At 57.4% G+C, this 17,104-nt stretch overlaps 2 non-coding genes across 2 annotated transcripts; both read right to left on the minus strand.

The window, feature by feature from the left end:
* Window positions 1-10,401: 10,401 nt before the first annotated feature.
* LOC120376353 lies at window positions 10,402-10,594 on the minus strand. The gene has a single exon (XR_005587237.1). It is a non-coding gene; the product is annotated as a U2 spliceosomal RNA (small nuclear RNA).
* A 5,627-nt stretch (window positions 10,595-16,221) lies between these two features.
* Window positions 16,222-16,303, minus strand: TRNAF-AAA. The gene has a single exon. It is a non-coding gene; the product is annotated as a tRNA-Phe (tRNA).
* Between the last annotated feature and the right edge of the window lie 801 nt (window positions 16,304-17,104).

Below are 17,104 nucleotides of genomic sequence, written 5' to 3' on the forward strand. Positions count from 1 at the left end.
CTGTCGGTGAGAGAAGTATCTGGTTTGGGAAGGGCTCTGGTCACAGCCCCCCTGGCTCCAGACAGGGACGTCCCGTTACCTGGGTGTGGGTTTCTGGACTAGCTGTGGCTTCACGGGACGTGATGTTGCCATTTGTGGGGGCTGATCATCTCTCTGGCCAGGAGTGGTGAGTGCTCCCTAGCAGAAGGTTGGATCTATGAGGGTGACTCCCTGTTCTGAGTTTCTTTCTTTCTCCGAGGTTTCTCTCTCTGTGTTGGCCAACTTACACTCAAACTCTCTCTCTCCTTTCATGGACACCTGTCATGTTCAGTTGCCTGCATCCTCTTCCTCTGCTCCTCCTCCCCCAGTCTCCTATGGGCTCAGCTGGGTCTATCTGCCCACGGGCAAGGTCTCTGCCATACTGGGAAGGATGTGTCCTGCCTGCCAGGATAAGGGGGTTGCTCCTCCCACCCCTTATCTTCAGGGAGACCTCATTGCTGTAACTGGGTCACAGCGTGCGTGGCCAGTCATGTCTTTGGGGCTGTGGGGGCTGAGACTGAGACGAGTGGGCTCGCAGTCATGGCTTTGGGCACAGGATTAGAGATGCCCAGAACCCCCGTTATCACCCGCTAGCTCCATTACTGCATCACCCAAAAGCCTCGCTCAGGGTCCACTATGCCTCCCTGTGCTGGGCACTGCAGGGACAATCAGAGGGACAGCAGGATGCATGAGGAAATAGATGAGTGTGTGAGGCAGATGGGTGAGGGGGGGTGGCATACATTGGGGATGGATGGGAGGTTGAGAGTTGGACGGACAGCGGGACAGATGGAGAGCTGCAGGGATGGATGGTGATGTCACAGGCTGGACTTGTGATGGGTTCAGCTCATGGCCGCTGGCCCTGTCATCTCCTGCCCCCATCTGCCCGTCTGACTCTGCCCCTGTCTCTCGCAGGCAGCACTCAGCAGAGTCTGGCCCTGTCGTTACACTGGTGCCTACATCCAGGGCACACCTGTGTGTTATGTGCTCCTGGAGAGCTCAGGCAGGGACAAGCGTGCGGCTCACGGCTGCTGAACCAGCTACTCCAAAACTGCCACAGATCTCCCCCTCCTTGGGCAGCCAGACCCTGGCCGGGGGGTTCCCTGTCCCTCCTCGCTGCCAAAGCAGCCTGCTCAGGTCTCAACCTGGATCTGCCCAGCCTCCAGCTGGAGCTGCTCCAGCCCCGAATTGCTGGTATCCAGCCTGGCCGGAGTTGGTGCGATGTCCTAGCGGAGTCCATTCTTTCTCCCCTGTAGATGACGATTTTCCCCACTGCAGTTAGTTGCTCTTTCTCTGCTTCCCCATAGCCCCTCTCCAGTGATAGTGACCCCTGCTGGCCAGGCACGGGAGTGTCCTGTAGGTGCCTTCTTGTAGGAGCAGTGACTCCTGGTGGTGAGGGGCAGCAATGCCTGGCATGTATCCCCCCTAGCATTGTTGCAGCGACCCCTGGTGGCCACTGAGGGCAGTTGCCTATGTGACCCCACCACTGCCATTGCGCCTGTGAGCGCTGGTGGGTAGGTGAGGCAGGGCCCTGTATGTATATCAGCCATTGGGGCAGTGCCCTCTGCGTATCCCACTCTCATCTTGGTGACTCGTGTTGCCCAGGTGGGGCAGTCCCCTGTGTGTATTTACTCCCCCCAACCCCTGCATTGGGCCGGTGAGCACTGGTAGCCAGAGGAGTCAGTGCCTGAGGTGTGTTCTTCACCTCCCCCAAGGTGTCAGGGTGCCTGGGTGGCCGTGTCAGGCAGTGCCCTGGGTATCTTCCAACCCCTCTGTGGCAGTGAGCCCTGCTCCTGGTGTGTGTCACTCCCCCACTAGGGACGTGCACTGGTGGCCAAGTATAGCAGTGCCCTGTGTGTAGCCCCCTCTCTCCCTGCCCCCGCCCCCCTGGGTGACCAGATAGAAAGTGTGAAGAATTGGGACGGGGTGGAGGGTAATAGGCACCTACATAAGAAAAAGCCCCGAATATCAGGACTGTCCCTATTAAATTGGGACATCTGGTCACCCTATCCCCTCTACCCCTGTGCCAGGTGTGGCAGGCACTGATCCCTGGCACCCCCATGGGGCAATATCCTCTGTATATCCTCCAATTGGGGCAGTGACCCCTGCTGGTGAAGTGGGGCAGTGCCCTGTGTGTGTGTCTCCCCTATTTAGGTAGTGACCCCTGGTGGCTAAGTGAGGCAGTGGCCTTTGATTTCCTCTTCTCTCCCCTGCCCCCTCTCTCTCTGGGGTAGGGCCTCCAGTTGGGGCACTACCCGATGTGTGTATCTACTAATTGGAGCAGTGACCTCCCCGTGGTGCCCTGGTGTGGCAGTGCCCTATTGGTATCTCCCTCCCCCTCTCCCCACACCATTGTGGTAGTGGCCACTTCAAGCAGTGGCCTGTTTATCATCCCCTGCCCCCCACCCCCATTGCAGCAGTGCCCCCTGGTGGCCATGTGCAGCAGTGCCCTGCATGTATCCCCCCAACCACTGCTGCAGTGACCCCAGGTGCCCAGTTTGAGTAGTAGCCTGTGTGTACCTCACCTCTTGGGGCAGTAACGTGTGGGGCCAGCTAAGACAGTGCACAGTCTGTGACGTCTGGTGGCCACGGAGGGCAGTGGCCTGTATGTACCATCTCCTCTGGAGCAGTGACCACTGGTGTCTTGGTGCTGCCAAACCTCCCCTGGAGCCCAACCCTGGTGGGGGGGCACCCCACCTGAAAACCCTACGGCACCATGGGAGTGGTAGTGTCCACTGCCTCCATCTCCCACCAGCCAGGACGGGCCCCACAGCACCATGGGAGTGGTCGTGTCTCCTGCTTCCATTTCCTGACAGCCGCTGCCAGGCCCGGCCCAGACTTCCCATTTCTGGTGCGAGTCCGGCAGCAGATGCTGCCATGAGGCGGTGCTGGGAAGGGTGGTGCTGGTGTCAGGAGAAAGCAGGAGGTGTAGGTGGGGTCTGTGCTCCTGCGGGGAGGTGCTGCCCTTGCTGTGAAAAGGCCCCGCTCTTAGGGGAGATGTCATCTCCCTGCCCTGCCACGCTCTGCACCAGCCCCTGCTTGTCACGGGAGCAGGGCTGGCTCCAGGCACCAGTGTAGCAAGCAGGTGCTTAGAGAGGCCAATTCAAAGGGGCGGCCCGTCCGGTATCGGGGCAGCACATCTGGGTCTTTGGTGGAAATTTAGTGGCGGGTCCCTCATTCCCTGTCTTAGTCTTTGAGCTGCCGCCGAATTGCTGCCAAAGAGAAAGGGAGGGAGGACTTGCCGCCGATCTGCCGCGGAAGAAGCAGTGTGGTTGAGCTGCCGCCGAAGAGCCACAGCTTGTCCTTTTCCCCACCTCCTGCTTGGGGCGGCAGAAAAGCTGGAGCTGGCCCTGCACAGGAGGAGCAGGCTCCAGTCTGCGGAGCTGCAGTAGGGAACCCCGCAGCCCAACGCTTGTCAGACACCCCCGTTCTCCGTGCCCCTAATCCCTGCTGCCCCCCCCCACCCATCAGTTATAGAACAGGAGGCAACTTAACTTCTGCTCACTGTTCCCGGTGGGACTCTAACAGAGCGCGAACCAGAGCCACTTAACTTCCATTCCCTGTTCCCTTTATAGACGCACAGTCAGAGCTCTCTCAGGCTGGGCAGCAAGGAGCTGATGCCGTTTGTCTCACCGCAGTGGATATTGCAGCCCTTAGTATAGAGGTTTGTTCTTTAAACATGGGGTCAATCTCCTGTGGGGTTGGGCAAGAGGAGAGCTGCATGCCCCTTCCTGTGCTTCTAACCCTGCGTCCTCCCCCACACCCCTAACCCTGTGCCCCCCTCTGGCACCCCTAACCTCTGCACTCCCTCCCCCTGTGCTCCCCCTGCACTCCCTCCAGGACCCCTAACCCCTACATCCCCAACCTCTGGTTCCCCTAACCCTGTGCCCCCGAACACTAAACCTGTGACCTCTGACACACTTACACCCCAACCCTGCACCCCCCTCCTGCACCCCTCACCCTGCCCCCTTAACCTCTGCACCCCTAACCATGTGTTTCCCCGTGCACTCCCTCCAGCACCCCAACCCCTACATCCCCTACCTCTGGTGCCCCTAACCCTGCACCCCCTCCAGAACCCTTACGTCCCTCGCCCCAACCCTGTGCCTCCTATGCCCCAACCCTGTGCCCCCTCCTGCACCCTAAACCTGTGACCTCTGGCACCCCTACACCCCCCTCCTGCACCCCTCACCCTGCCTCCTAATCTCTGCACCCCTAACCCCTGTGCCCCTCCTGTCCCCTAACCCCGCGCTCCCTCTGGCACCCAACCACTGAACCCCTAACCCTGCACCCCTCTGGTGCCCACAAGCTCTGCACCCCTAACCCCTGCACCCCAACCCCTGCCTCCTCCCGCACCCCTAATCCCTGCACTGTGCCCCCTTTTCCCCTAACCCCTGCACCCCCTCCTGTGCCCACTTGGGGAAACTGACCTGGATGCACGGAGTAGCTGGCATTGCTGCTCGCCCCCCCGCCGCCCCGGAACACTGCTCCTCCGCACGTCGCGAGGGGCTGTGAGGGGGAGCAAGGAGCGACATCGGGGCTCCCTGCATCCAGGTCACCTTCCCCACCACTTGGGCTGCTGCTCTCTGTCCTCCCCTTATGCAGCCCAAGTGGTGGGGAAGGTGACCTGGATGCAGGGAGCCCCGATGTCGCTCCTTGTTCCCCCCTCACAGCCCCCTAGGGGGGCACGGAGGAACATTGGGGGGAGCAGTATCCGCTCATCACCGCTCTCTCCCCCTTCTTTTCCCCTCCCTCCCCCCATGTTCCTATGCCGGGAGGGAGCAGGGAGAAATCTGGGCACCACCCCGAGCAGCACTCCCCTGCCAGCCGGGAGCAGTTTCTGACTTTACACCAGCAGCACACACCTCTCTGCTACTGTACAGCACCGCCCTTGACCATGGTACCCCTGGGCAATTCCCTGGTGGCACCCACCCCTAAGGCTGGCCTTGGCTATGGGCTTCAGAGGGAGTGACCAGACCAGGTGGCCATGGAGAGCTCCAGACCCTGTTCTCCCCTCCCAGCTTCTAGCAGTCAGAGGCCAGGGACATGCTTCCATGCTGATGACAGGTACTGCTCGATAATGATCCAAAGTACAGGGGCGGCTCCACACCCCAGCACGCCAAGCGCGTGCTTGGGGCGGCATGCCACGGGGGGCGCTCTGCTGGTCCCAGGAGGGCAGCAGGCGGTTCCGGTGGACCTCCCGCAGACGTTCCTGCGGAGGGTCCGCTGATCCCGCGGCTGGGGTGGAGCATCCACAGGCACGTCTGCGGGAGGTCCACCAGAGCCGCGGGACAGGCGACCGGCAGAGCGCCCCCCGCAGCGTGCCACCATGCTTGGGGTGGCGAAATGGCTAGAGCCGCCCCTGCCAAAGTACATTCATATTCCTCATCTGAGTCAGATGCCACCAACCGAAGATTGATTTTCCTGTCTAGTGGTTCAGGTTCTGTAGTGTTTGCATCAGAGTGTTGCTCTTTGAGGACTTCTGACAACATGTTTCACACCTCGTCCCTCTTGGATTTTGGAAGGCTCTTCAGATTCTTAAACCTTGGCTCGAGCGCTGTAGCTATCTCTAGAAATCTCACGTTATACTTTCTTTGTGTTTTGTCAGATTTGCAGTGAAAGTGTTTTTAAAGTGAACAACATGTGCTGGGTCATCACCCAAGACTGCCATAAAACGAAATATATGGCAGAATGCGGATAAAATCATGGAGCAGGAGACATACAGTTCTTCATCAAGGTCTTCAGTCACAAATTAATGCATTATTTTTTTAACGAGCGTTATCAGCATGGAGCATGTCCTCTGGAATGGTGGTTGAAGTATGAAGGCATATGGATGTTAGCATATCTGGCACGTTAATACCTTGCAACGCTGGCTACAAAAGTGCCATGAGAGAGCCTGTTCTCACTTTTAGGTGACGTATATAAGACACGGGCAGCATTATCTCCAGTAAGTGTAAACAAACTTGTTTGTCTCAGCAATTGGCTGAACAAGAAGTAGGACTGACTGGACTCTAAAGTTTTACATTGTTTTCTTTTTGAGTGCACTTATGCAACAACAACAAAAAAATCTATATATGCAAGTTGCACTTTAATGATAAAGAGATTGCACTATAGTACTTTATATTTTACAGTGTAAATATTTGTAATAAAACTATATATAGTGAGCACTGTACACTTCATATTCTATGTTGTAATTGAAATCAATATATTGAAAATGTAGAAAAACAAAAAAATAAATTTAAATTGATATTCTATTGTTTAACAGTGTGATTAAAACTGAAATTAATCATGGTTTTTTTAAAGTTAATTGTGTAAGTTAACTGTGATTAATTGACAGCCCTAGATTTGAATTTTTCTGTCCCATGCAGGACAAGCTGGAATATCTGTGTGCAGGGAAAGAGCCTGGGGGGAATTGTGCTGGGAAATTATTTCCTGTTCTGACATGTCCCCAGTTGCCCTTTTTTGCCCTAACAGGCTGCAGCGCAACATCCATGTTTTGCTCCAGCTCATTCCGTCCTTCCAGGGGCCGGGGAAGGGAAATGGCTGCGGTGGAGCCAGTTGAGGGAGGGATTAGCAGGGAGTTGCTGGCGGGTTCCCTTGGCGGGGAGAAAGGGCAGTAAATACATAGGGGGTGGGGACTTCCAGGAAGGTTGGTCTGGGTGGGAGAGGGCAGGAAATCCCCAGGGTGGGGGAAGGTGGGGGACAGGGTGTGACAAACCTGCTGGGATTTGTTTACTGTGAGGCTCCAGCATTTCTCAAGTGTGGCCACCAGGGGCTTTTATTGTGGCCACAGCCTCCTGGGCTGTAATTGAGGGGGAGTTGGGGGCAGGGCCGGCTTTAGGAAGTGCGGGGCCCAATTCGAACATTTTCGGCGGGGCCCCGGCAGGGATGACTGAAAAAAAAATGTGTAAAAAAAAAAAGCCTTTCATTTCTTAGCAACCAGTTCCCTATAAAAAGTTCTGCCACAGTATGTATTTTTTGTACCAATAGGGTTACCATACGTCCGTATTTTCCTCCCGGATGGCGATTTAAGAACCAAAAAGCCTGACATGTCCGGGAAAATACAGATGTATGTTAACCCTACTTAAAGTTCTTTTTTAAAAAGATGGGCTTGAACTAGAAATGAGCTCTGCCACTCCCTGAGGGTGTGCTAGGGTGACCAGATCACAGGGATGAAATATCGGGACATGGGGGGGAGGGGCAGAGCAAAAAAAAAATGGCGGCAGAGCAAAAAAAAAAAAAAAGCAGTTTTGCAGGGGCCAGGGGCATTAGCAGGACCCAGCCGCGCTGCCGGATCGCACACTGCGCCCCAGCCGCGCGCACTGCATTCCCCGCGGAGCCTCCCACCCCGGGCACATGAGACTCGTCCCACCGCAGGCGGGGAGCCCCGCGCCTCTCCCGCTCAGCTGCACTCCAGCAGCTCCTTCCCGGCAGGGCAAGGTGCTGGAGCGCAGCCGAGCGGGAGAGGCGCAGGATTCCCCAGCAGCGTCGGGGAAGTTTATCGGTTCGGGGGATCCTGGCCGGCTCCTCGCGCCAGCCGCCCCGCCTGGGACAAATCTCGCCCCCGCAGCCCCTCTCCACCACATGTCTCTGGCGGGCAGCCCATGCCCCCGGGCCACGCCGCTCACCCGGGCCCTGCCTGCTCCGCGCTGCCCCTGGACCCACCATGCTGCCCCGTGGACTGCAGGGCTGGAGCAGCCTCCGCGCTGCACTGCAGCGCTCCCGGCCCCAGCCAGCCATGGCCTGTGTGCCCAGACTGCTGCACAGGGGCGTCTCCTCCACAGGTTCGGCTTGGGATCCAATGGGGCAGTGAGGGGGCGGGGCTGGGGGCAGGGATTTGGTGAGGGATCCAATGGAGGAAGGAGGGGGTGGAGTCAGGCAAGGGGGCAAGAGCCCCTCCGGGCTCCGCCTATGCACGGGAACGGAGGGCAAAATTGTTTGTTTGTCCAGTGTCCTGACCGAACATTGGTCGGGACGCGGGACAAACAAGCAAATATCGGGACAGTCCCGATAAAATCGGGACATCTGGTCACCCTAGGGTGTGCTAGGGTGCACATGTGTGGGTCCCAGCTGCTCCCTGCCCACCTCATTGAAGCAGGTGTGCAGGGTTACTGCCCTGGGAACTGCAGGGCACCAGTGGACATGGGGCTGGCTGGAGGTTGGGGCGGGAGGGGGCTGGAGGTAGGGTCTGGCTGCAGGCTGGGCAAGGGGTGTGGGGCAGGCTGGAGACAGGGGGTGTGGGGTGGGCTGGCTGGCTTCAGGCAGGGCCACAGGGGGGGTGCGACATCGGTTGGCAGGGCTGGAGACAAAGGAGTGCGGGACTGGCTGGCTTCAGGCAGGGGGGTGCGGCAGGGGTTGGCTGGAGACAGGGGCGGCTCTAGAAATTACGCCGCCCTTCCCCGGTCCCGCGGCCGGGGCAGAAGTGTCTGCAGCGGGTGCGCTGGTTCCGCGGCTCCGGTGGAGCATCCGCAGGCATGCCTGCGGGAGCTCCGTCCGAGCCGCGGGACCAGCGCACCCGCCGCAGTCATGCCTGCGGGAGCTCAAGCAGAGCCGTGGGAAGAGGGGATCCTCCGCAGTCATGCCTGCGGCAGGTCCGCTCGTCCCGGGGCTCCGGTGGACCTCCCGCAGGCATGACTGCGGAAGGTCCGCCGGAGCCAAATGCCGCCCTGCCGGGACAATGCCGCCCCATGCACCTGCTTGGCGCACTGCGGTCTGGAGCCGGCCCTGGCTGGAGACAGGGCAGGGGGTGCAGGGCTGGCTGGAGACAGGGGCTGGTGCAGGGCTGGAGGCAAGGCAGGGGGTGCGGGGCTGGCTGGAGATGGGGGCTGGTGCGGGCCGGGCAGGGGGTGCAGGGCTGGCTGGAGACGGGCTGGCTGGGGGCAGCGGGTGCAGGGCTGGCTGCAGACAGGAACTGGTGCAGGCAGAGCAGGGGGTGTGGGGCTGGTGCAGGCAGGGGGTGCAGCAGGGGTTGGCTGTGGGCAGCTGGTGCAGGCACAGGGGGTACAGCCAATCCTGTATGGTGAGTGCCCCCTCCTCCTCCCTTCCCCACCAGGGTAGCAGCAGCAGCCTGGGGCTCAGGGGCTATTTAAAGGGCCCGGGGCTCCCCTGCTTCCACTGCCCCAGCCCTGTAAATAGCCACGGGAGCCCTGGGGAAATGGCGGGTCTCTGGGGGCTATTTAAATGACCAGGGCAGCAGAGGCAGCTGGAGTCCCCCACCCGGATACCCCAGGGCTCTGGGGGCTATTTAAAGAGCCTGGGGCTCCCCTGCTTCTACCGCTCCAGCCCTTTAAATAGCTGAGGGAGCCCTGGGGAAGTGGTGTGGCTTTGGCAGCTATTTAAAGGACTGGGGCAGCAGAGGCAGCTGGAGCCCCAGCCCTTTAAATAGCCCCCGGAGCCCCCTGCTACCCCAGGGCTCTGGGGGTAATTAAAGGGCCCAGGGCTCCCCTTCTTCTACCGCTCCAGGCCTTTAAATAGCCACGGGAACCCTGGGGAAGCGATGGGGCTCCGGTGGCTATTTAAAGGGCCAGGGCGGTAGAAACAACGGGAGCCCCAGACTTTTTAAATAGCCCCCACAGCCCTACCCCAGGGCTCTAGCAGTGGTGCTCTGGTGGCAATTTAAAGGGCCTGTGGCTCCAGCCCCTGCTGGGGGCCTCAGGCCTTTTAAATTGCCCCCTGGGGAAGCTGGGCCACCCTGGTACAGTGCACTGGCTTTTGCCGGTACACCGTACTGGGGCTTGGGCACGGGGCCCTCTTAGGGGCGGGGCCCGATTCAGGGGAATTGGTTGAATTGGCCTAAAGCCGGCCCTGGTTGGGGGCAGCAAAGCAGCGGCTCTTCCCCTGGGGCTGCCTGCAGGGGCTGGTCCCTACCCCCTTCCGGAGTCATAAACACTGCAGGAGCCGGCAACCAGCGGGAGTTCCCCTCCTCCCCACGTGCGGTGGGGCTCAGGCTTCAGGCTTCTGCTCTGGGATGGTGGGCGACAGGCTCAGTCAAGATACATGGAATGTAGGCTGGGTGGGGAGAAGTCTATGTAACTCATCTAGTTATTGATATACATGTGACCTCGAATATTACCAATCTGTGTTCCCCCTCCCAACCAACCATCTCCCAAACAGACCCTCAGTCTGGAAAGCATTCATCCCTCATATTGTTAAAAAGATTCAAAGGAAACAGAAGAAACTCAGCTTTTAAAACAATCCTCTAGCAAGACAAAGAAACTCACATCTGTAGACTTGGAAAACACTCCCAAGAAATTTTAACAATATGTTGTTATGAAGAAACCAAAGTGATAAAGAGACCTGATTTTTCAACTACTTTAAAAAAATCTTCTCAAATCAGCATCTTTAAAGTAAAACTTTTTTCTGCTTTTTAACCAGACAATTCTCCCCAGAAGGAGAGGCACTGGTCCTGGAGACACTGCAATACCAGGTCAATGCACGGGGTGGACAGAGCAAGCTCCTATTCCATCCCCTTGTTTCAAAAATCAATTTAATATACAGTCCTCAAATAAAGGACCTATCAGATATTAAACTGATAAGAACAGACACTACGCTTGATCTTAACTCCAAGGAGCTGAGAAGCGATGCTGAGAGTTTCGGATGCTAGGCAGCCGCTCTTCCCCCACTGCTTTCTACTTCAGCACGAGGAGCTCCCAGACACGCACCAAACACCATTCCCGACACTTGATAACTAGGTAACTCGAAGTGATGATCACTTCCCCGAAATGACTCCACTGGAAGAATTCAAAGCAAGAGCCCTTAACACACAATTCTGTTCAAAGACAGAGAAGTCTTTCAGCCCTGCTCTAGGAGAGCCAGGCAGGCCCTGAGCGGGGCGGCAAAGGGCACTAGACGGTGATCCTAGGCCAGTGGTGCCAGAACAATCTGTATAGTGGGGCGGGTGCTGAGCCACCAAACCAACTGTAACCCCTGGGTGTGATGGAAACCACGTCAAGCCAGGGGCTGCTGCAGCCCCCCCAGTTCCAGCCCCTCTGCCCAGGCAGCTCCCCCAGCCTGACACACACACACAGCCCCTGCACCCGCCCCACCCCAGGGCTCCTCAGCCCAGAGGTGAGCCCCCCGGCTGAGTGGGGAATCAGAACCCCCCGAAATTACCCTGGGACCAGCATGATCTGCCTCCGCCCTGCCCTGCTCTGCATGTATTTGGAGTGAGTCAGTTTCCCTGTCCCAACATGTGTCCTGCCCTGTGTCTCTTCTCCTCCCCAGTTCCTTCCAAACCAGCCCATTTCCCCTGCACCCCGGGCTGGGTCTCTGCCAACCCCCCTTCTCCCCTCCTGCCCCCAATATCTCCCTGCCCCTACAGGTCTATAGGGCTGGATCCCTCCCTCCCCCCTTCTCCCCTCATTTCCTGCCTCTGGGGGTCTATGGAGATGGGTGTCTCCTCTGCCATCCCCTCTCCTACCCCCCCATATCCCACTGCCCCTCGGGGTCTGTGGGGCTGGGTCTCTCTTCCCTCCATCCCCTCCCCTGCCCCCAATATCCCTCTGGGGCTCTGTGGGGCTAGGGCTGGGGCTCTCTCCCTGCCCCTGTGCTCTCCTCTGCACACGATGTCCTGGGAGTGACTCAGATTCCCTGGACCAACGTTTCACACTCCCCACCCCCACCCCACATGTCTCCCTCCACCCCACCCCATTTCCCCTGCACCCCAGGCTGGGTCTCTGCCAACCCCCTCTCCTCTCCTCCTGACCCCAAGATCTCCTGCCCCTGCAGGTCTATGGGGCTGGGTCTCTCCCTGAAGCCCCGCCCCCAGCGCGGGGCTCACAGACAATCCCCGCCCGGCGGCTGTGACGTACGCTGACGTGTTCACTCCCCGCGGGCAACTCATCCACTTGAGACCAAAACGACAGAAGGTGTCACGTGTCCATGGGCGGGGCTATGCAGATGAGCAGTGTCTGGCGGCAGGACGGAGAGCAGCGAGAGGAACCGAAGGAGCCCGGCGGAGAGAATTCTCTGCATGTGGACAGAATCCGGTGTGGGGAGTTCGTGCTGTGGGTGCCTGCGCCGGAGTCACTTCGGGGCAGTGATTGCCACTGAGCTACGTATTGACCAAAGGCGTGTGAATGGGGTGTGATGCCTGGTGGGGAGCAGCTCCTGGTGATAAGGAAACTGGTGGGAGCAGCAGATCCTGTCCTAGCAGGGGCTTGTGTGGCGTTTCTTTGCAACCATGACTGGGCTTGTGGGTGCAACTAGAGCCCCCCTTCTGCGGTGGGCGGGCCTTCTACTGTTTGCCGTGGGAGGGGGTTCCAGGATGTCACAGCCAATTGGGGAGGAGGTTTGAATCATGTTTCTGAAGTGGGAGAGCAACTTCCACTGCTCCCACTCACTCTCCACTAGGGGGCTGGGCTGGGATCTCTAGGGAGGGGAGCCCAGGAAAAAACAGTCTCCCCTATGGAACCCAGGAGTCCTGGCTCCCAGTCCCCCTGCTCTAGACCCCCATGGTCCTGACCCCCTCCACTCCCAGGGCCAGGGATAGAACCCAGGGGTCCTGGTGCCCAGCCCCCTCCCTGCTCTGACCACTAGACTCCACTCCCCTCCCAGGGTGGTGCAGGGGTCACTGGGTCTGTGTCCCAGCTCTGCTAAGGGCCGTGACTGATTTTCCCAAAGTGCTTCCTTCTGAATCCAGCACATCTGCCCCCCCTGCCTGGTCACTGCCCACCCCCGTGTGGGGGCACCAGCACTGTGCCGGGTCGTGATGGGAAATTGTGTGTCCCTGCTGTCCTCTGCTCGTGGGGCTGAGCCCCGCTCTGTCTGTGTGTGTTTGTGTGTGTGTTGGCATTGACGCACAAAGGGACTCACACAATCCCAAGAACACTCCCACACAACACACCCAGAGGGGCATACTAGTCCAACCCCCAAAGAGAGAAACAATCACACCCCCAGCCACACTCACACTCACACACAAACCAGAATATTCGCAATTGTGCTCAGAGACACAACTGCACGCAGTTCACTCCCACTGCTCCCAACACAAGGACCTCCTGCCCCACACAGCGTGTGCCGAGGCCTGTGGAACTCACTGCCACTGGACAGCTACCAATGAGAATGGACCTTTCCAGGAGACCAATAGACATGGCCGTGGCGACAGAGGGGGCTGGGCTCCCAGGGTCTGACCCGGGCTGAGACTGGTTCTGACCTAGAGGGGTCTATCCAGCGGGGGCAGCGTGACCCACACACAGACCCACCAGAAGCGCCTTTCTTAGCGGGTCTCCCAGGCCCTCCCCCACCCTGCCCCGGTTGGGTAACAAAGGGGCAGTACGGGACTCTGGGCTGTGTCACAACCCGGCCCCAGCCCCTCGCTCCCACAAGCTGGCGAGTTGGGTAACTGCCGAGGGATTGCACAAGAGAGAGTCAGAGCCAGGGAGAGAACCCAGGAGTCCTGGCTCCCCCCCGACACACACCCTAACCACTGGACCCCACTCCCCTCCCAGGGCTGGAGATAGAACCCAGGAATTCTGACCACCAGCTTCCCCCCCCCCACTCTGACCACTAGACTCCACACTCCCCTTTTAGATTTTAGTCTCGTTGCCTCTTCTATCCACCCACCCCACCTGTCCATCCCTTTGCTGCAGGTTTCTGGGGTGTCAACCCTGCTCTGCACTCCCCCAGTGCAGCCGAAGGCTTTTCCTCCCCCCAACCACACATCCTCTCCCCCCTCATGCTGGATCATCTGTTTGGCCCCCTGTCCCCTCTCGGGGCGCGCTGTGCGGCGTGGCTGGGGATTGTGCAATGGCCCAGCACCAGGCAACGCAGAACGGACACCACATGCCCTGCCCCACCTCATCTGAGCTGCTCTCCAGGTGCATCGGAGCCCAGCGCCCCGCACCTGGGCCCTTCTGCCCCACAGGGGGTGAGCTGCAGCCCCCGCCACACTCCGCAGAGGGGTTAAGTGTCAGGCCAGCCAGCCCTTGTAAGATGGGGAAATCACCACCAGGGTCGACGTATGGGGGCTGTGATATATAGAGAAACGGTTGTTGCACCGGCAGAGGGCAGCTGAGCATTCGCACACACACACACACACACACACAATTGCAAACATACACGAACACATGCATGAATCCGGCCACACACACACACAATTGCTAATATACACAAACACCCACATAAATCCAGCCAACATCAACACAACTACTAACAGATGCAAACACATGCACAAATCCAGCCACATGAACACATACACATTTGCAAAGCCACAAACACAACCCCCAGAGCTGTAATAACACCCCCCCCCACACACACACACACAAAACCCTTGCAGAAACCACACAAACACATGCAGAAATCAATTCATCCATCCATCCACCCACCCACACATACACCATCCCCATTCTGTGCACACACCTTGGGTCACTGTGACACTGAAGACTTCAGTTGGATGGGGGGCCCAGCACCATGTGTCTTTCCAAAAAAGGTTGAGCAATTCCCTATGTGTGGCTTCATGCAGGTGATGGCTGATTCCCCCAACTTACAGCCAGTGGTGAGCTCCAGCCAGTTCACACCCATTCACAAGAACCGGTTGTTAAATTTAGAAGCCTTTTTAGAACCGGTGGTTCCAGGACACCTGGGGTCTGTACTATTGACACAGACTAAGTGACAGGGACAAAACACTCAAATCCCGCCTGGTGCGGGGAGCCAGGTTTGCTCTTCAAATTCTGTCATTGGTACATTTCCAGGCCTGGGAATGTCCCCCAACAGCATTGAATGGGAAGCTGCCTGCAGAACAGTGACACTGCACAGAGCTCCTGTGGAGGAGGGGTGGGAATTAGTAACATTTTGAGGATCGTTTGGGAAATGAGCCTTTGCTGACAAGGTTTGTCTCTGTTCATATTTCGCCTTCAGGTGTTATGTTGAGGGATCTTTAGTGTATTTTTGGTAGGTTAATAACTATCTCCTCAACTTTATTTACTCAACTTAAAAATTGGTGTCACTTGATTTTTGCATCTCCCTGTGAAAATACAACTGACACGTGTGGCTTTCCACAGGGGGTCATGATGTTAAAGTTGGGGAATTCAGTCTCTGTACTTGTGTGAGGGGATGTTGCTTTTTTACAGCTGCCTCACTGCCAGGCACACTGGGCTGTTAGCTGCACCCACTGTCCTTGCCAGGGGCCCCTGCTGAACCCTGGGCGGCTGCACTGCAGTGCTGGGGTGACTGCAGGGGGAGAAGCTGCTGTGGAGCAATGTAGAGCAGGTGCAGGAAGGAGACGGGGTCACTATTCTCATTCTGAACTGCACAGTTTTCCAAATTTGGGACTGGATTCATAGATTCATAGACTTAAGGTCAGAAGGGACCATTATGATCATCTAGTCTGACCTCCTGCACAATGCAGGCCACAGAATCTCACCCACCCACTCCTGTATCAAACCCCTAACCTATGTCTGAGTTATTGAAGTCCTCAAATTGTGGCTTAAAGACCTCAAGGTGCAGGGAATCCTCCAGCAAGTGACCCGAGCCCCACGCTGCAGAGGAAGGCGAATGTCCGAGAACAATTCTAGGGGAAGGTGAACGCAGAGCAATGACACTGGAGATGCCCAGACCTCCAATGGGGGCAGTGTGGAAATTAATAATGGGAAGATCATTTGTGAAATTAGTCGTCACTGACAAGATTTGTCTCTGTTCCTATTTCACGCTATGGTGTTAGTTAGAGGAATCAGTACAGATTTTTACTATATTAATTAAACACTTAATTTTATTTAATCAAGCCAAAAACTTAGTATCACTTATTTTTTCTCTGTCCTAGCAAGAACTAAATGAATGTTGTGACTTTCTGGAAAGTGCAGCGAGATTAAATGTGGGGAATTCAGTCTCTGTGTTTGTGAGCTGATGTTTTCCTCTCACAGGTCAGTGCCTGCATTGAAATACCCAGAGGGATCTAAGGGCTGGTGTATGCTGGGCACTGAACTGGCAGAGCGACGTCTCTCAGGGTGTGAAAAACCCCCACCCCAAACCCATATAGTTAAGGTGACCTAAGCCCGGGTTAGATAGTGCTAAAGAAAAGGAAGAATTGTTCTGTCCATGCAGCTATTACAGGGATGGGAAAATCCCTCCAGTCACTGTTTACTCCAAAGTGCTATAGCAGTGCCACAGCAGCATTTCAAGTGTTGACAGAGCGAAAGTAGATCTGGTGCCAGTTTGCACTCTGGATGCTCGGGCGCTAAGACTACAATAATAACAACAGCAGCAGCGCAGCGCTTGCATAGTTGGCAGGATTTGAACCTGGGCAGGGAGACGCCAATGGATTTTTAGTCCATCGCCTTAACCACTCAGTCACAACTACTTGACATACATTTGTTTCACTACATGATGATTCTGTCCTCACTGAATAGTCACTTCAAATTGTTTGCTCAGACCAAGCAGCAGTGGTAGAGCTGCCGCCGAAGCGCCGCTGATCGGGGTAGAGCTGCGCCCCTCCACTTTGCGCGCCCGAGGGAAGTGCCTCACTCGCCTGGCCCTTGTTACGGCGCTGCAAACTCCATCCCAGAGCCTGCACCCCAGAACCCCTCCCCCACCCAAACTCCCTCCCAGAGACCAGCCTCTCACCCCTTCTGCACCCAAACTCCCCCCAGAACCCCTCCCCCACCCAAACTCCATCCCAGAGCCTGCACCCCAATCCCCAGCCCCAACCCAGGGCCTGCCCCCCAGAACCCCTCCCCCCCAAACTCCCCCCACCGCCTGCACCCCTCCTGCACCCCAGTCCCCAGCCCCAGCCCAGGGCCTGCACCCTAGACCTCCTCCCCCCACCCAAACTCCCTCCCAGAGCCTTAGGCAGGTGGGGGGTGGAGTTTTGGGGGGCGGGTTCTGGGCGGTATGAGTGACATTATTGGCCCACTGGGAGGACTGGAGGACTGGCCCTGGCCCTAAGGTAAATTGAGGTTGAGACCCTGCTTTAAGGGATTGGAGCAATGCTGGAGAGACTGACGGGCAGGGAGCTGGGGAGCTGTGTGTGCCCCAAGGAGAGTTGTTGTTGTGCTCTGGTGACACAGAGCGGGGGTGGGGAGTGTGTAAGCTGTGGTGTTTGTATAGAGATAAAGTTTACTAACCCCCAGGTTAAAAACTGTTCCTGCTCTGGGCTATACAG

Source organism: Mauremys reevesii, linkage group 12 (genome assembly GCF_016161935.1).
Source record: "Mauremys reevesii isolate NIE-2019 linkage group 12, ASM1616193v1, whole genome shotgun sequence".
NCBI lineage: Eukaryota > Metazoa > Chordata > Testudines > Geoemydidae > Mauremys > Mauremys reevesii.